This window comes from Cupressus sempervirens, chromosome 2 (genome assembly GCF_028749045.1).
Source record: "Cupressus sempervirens isolate cs-2001-9-10 chromosome 2, ASM2874904v1, whole genome shotgun sequence".
NCBI lineage: Eukaryota > Viridiplantae > Streptophyta > Pinopsida > Cupressales > Cupressaceae > Cupressus > Cupressus sempervirens.
Window position 1 is genome coordinate 261,091,693 of NC_143119.1, and position 3,598 is coordinate 261,095,290.

At 37.7% G+C, this 3,598-nt stretch overlaps 1 pseudogene; it reads right to left on the minus strand.

The window, feature by feature from the left end:
* Positions 1-765: 765 nt before the first annotated feature.
* On the minus strand, positions 766-2,335 carry LOC149572049 (berberine bridge enzyme-like D-1 pseudogene; annotated as a pseudogene).
* Positions 2,336-3,598: the final 1,263 nt, after the last annotated feature.

Here is a 3,598-nt window from a genome sequence, read left to right on the forward strand (position 1 = left end):
TCACAAACAAGCTTCCATTAATAACAGTAACTATAAACGAGGCCTTGATTTTAGCCTTCTCAACTACTTTCAACATTATTCCTGCATTTTCCCATGGCTGGAGATCTTCTTGAATGAACTTAAAATAAAAGGGGTAGCTTTCAATGTTATTATTATTATCACTGGATTGGCTCTTGTTGTTGTTTGGGACTGCAAATTTAGGAAAAAAGGAGGATATTTGGGAGGTTTTTGTAGGAGAAATCTATTCTCTGCTTGGCTTTGCTTATCTTTTGTTAGATTGTGGCAGAATCTTTCTTGTTGTTTGGGTTGAAATCTTGATGGTATAGATTGCTCACCGCAATTGCCTGATGCTTCCCATTTTATTGTAGAGACCATTTGTGCCATTAATTGTTTGTAGAAACTATTTTTCTTTCTATTTGTGAAGGAATTGTTAAGTTGGCGCCATCCAACATCTAAGACAATTTTCCCAAACCATGAATTATTTAACTTCCATTTCCTTTTATTATTTTCAAGGTATTAGATATTATAATAAATATATATTTTTAATTTAAAAACTAATTAATAAACTATAAAAATTAAAATCTAGCGGCATTTATAAAAGTGTATTTTTTTCTCTAAAAAATAAGGGAGAGTCAAATATTGAACGTTAAAAGATAGAAGACACACACACAATTCCCATTACATAAAAGGAATGTTCATTTATTGATTAGCTAACTTCATTTTTAATGTCTATATGATTAGGACGAACAAGAAACAAAGCTAAGATCACTTATATGGCAGGGAAGGAATATTCATGGGATCAAATTTGCTCTTGACATAATACAACCTCTCAAAATTACCACCAAAATACCTCTCACTCCATGTTTTTGACTGTTCAATTCCAAAGCCTTCAGAGTGATATGGGTTGGTGCCCAAATCAAGATCTACATAGTTCACATAAGCGGCCTTGGGAGATTTAGAGACATAAGGAGCCATCTAGTCATAAAAATTTTGAATCCAAGCAAGGGACTAATTATTAGTAGTAGCATGGTCACAGGTAACTATATACTGAATGTCATATAGATATCCTTGTTGATGAGGGTAAGGAATTTGAGAAGAGAGTATCTAGTTCATGGCACCACCAAGTGAAACCAATATCATAATGCTATTGGGCTGCTCCTCCATAATCTTCCACACTCATGCTAATCCTAATGCCAAGATGGGGCTTGTCACAAAATCTGACTTCATCTTGAAGTAACTCTTGGCGAGCAAGAATCTGTTGTGGAGGTTAGTAGAGTACCCATTGGAAATAGTGTTATAAATCACACCACCAATCTAGTCTATCTACTTACAGTCCCCCTCTACCAAACCCATCTCTAAAAATTTCTCATTGACAAGCTTAACAACGTCATGAAGTGACCCCAAAAGCATACCATTCAATGTAACTTTCACATCAGACTTCCATCCAAACACCAGTGCATGAACATTCAGATTCTTATGGGCATTCGGTGCAAAATCTTGCCATTACTGGAGAACCCTGGTCACATTATCACTTCCCGTGTGATTGACATTAAATACTATGACCTTGGTGGGCACTTTGACAAGCTTTATCTACCATGCAACAACCACATCCCGCTGCCACCACCACTGCCTCAGATGGCCCAAAACACATCATTTCCCATCCTCTTTCTGTCCACCACTTCACCACAAGTTTTCACTAGAATGATAATTATGACATGGTTTGATGAGAGGCTATATTTCTTGGTGAGTAAGCCAAGACCACCTCTACTAAAATGCCTACCCATGCCTATCATTGGGCACACTCCAGCCAAAAAATTGTAGTAGTTGGCCTTTTCTGTAATGGTAGTATAGAGTTGTCCAATGGTTGCACTAGACTCTACCCATGCCATCTTGGATTCCATGTTCACATACCCCCAATCTATTTTCATGAAATCGATGACCACGAAATTAGGGTTTTGAGAAGTGTAAGAGAGGTGGGCTCATAGCTATATCCTCCGCTATGCACCACGATCTGTCACCCGCTTTGTATACAAAACTACACTGCCTTTTCTACTTGCTCCCTACTCTCTTGAATGATCACATTGTATGGTTTCTTATCACCCAGCTCTGTATAGCACTGATTTTGCACATAATAGTTGAGCAGGGAATTGAATTCTCTGGTACAAGAGTAACTTCTCACTATCACATTCAGCATGCCTTTGACCAGACAGGAAATGAGAGATTATGCATTTGCCTCATCCCTTGGTGATTGTGTTGCATCTCCAGTGCACATACTCACTGACAAAAACAACAGTAGAAACAAACTAATGAACATGGAAAACATAAAGAGCACCATGATAACTCAATGCGAAGGTGAGATGCTCAGATTCTTTTGAGTATCTACACTATGCAACCCATGCATATTTATGGTGTTTTTGGATTGCAAAAAATAAGGTGGTGAGGATCTAAACTGATGATGGATCAAATCAAATTTGGCCACACTACATGGTAATTCTTTTCTATTTTCATGTGCTATCAAGTCAAGAATTTAATCTTAGGTTTAGGGTTATGGCAATGGTCCCTAGTTGGTGTGAAAAATACATCACAACCCTAAAAAAATTTCTCAACACAAGAAGGTGCCAAGTGACAGTTTTTCTCAGCACCAATGGATGCCAGGCAACAAATAGTGGGTGCCAAGTAAGATCAACATAAGAGGAAGCTAAGTGAACTCGGCACACAAGGGCAACTTGGCAATAGTGTATGTTGAGTGAACTCGACCAAAAGGGATGTCAAGTGAGCTTGGTCACCACTGTTGGGTGATGCTCAGTAGAAAAGTATGCCAAGTGAGCTTGGCACAAACTAAAGAGACATGATGTAATATCCCTTTACTGATTTTTTATGATATTTCCAGCCTCAAATCAGAACTTTAAAATCAAACAACCAATATTACAAAGATCTGCCAATTTCCCAATAAAACCCAAATCGGGTATGTCCAAATTAGTGCCAAAAACTTCACAACTTCACAAATTATTAATAAATCTAAAAATGGACATTTTTACAGAAATTTCAGCAGCATAACAGCCTACAAAATGAAATTTCCAGATTTGTATAGCCTTTACACAACAACTCACAAATGTAGGGCAAAACTATGCTCAATCGGGGCTCTCGAAATTAACACAAAAAATGCTCGGAAACAACACAAAACACTCATAAACTATCTTAGAAGTTTAATCATGACCCAATACATATATTCAGATCTATTTTAACATCATAAAGTCTGAAATAAAGCAGCAAACCAAACTGATATGAAACACTCAACTGAAAACCCAAACTCAAACCAAAAACAACCCCGAAAAAACCCAAATCGGCACTATTCAGCACAAAGGCAAACTCTGTATGAGCATGCACATGGAATGGCTTCAAACTCCCATGTTTAGCCTTCCTAGAAACTTGCAAACTCCCGTTCTTGGGTCTCCTCCACAGGTTTGGTAGCCTCTGAAGAACAACAAGAAAATTAGCAAGAATCGAGATGTAGAATGAGCCCAAAATGCCTCCAAACCCCTTTTAAAGAGGGCATAACCCTAACTCACGTCCAAGAGGGGTTAATAAAATATAATTT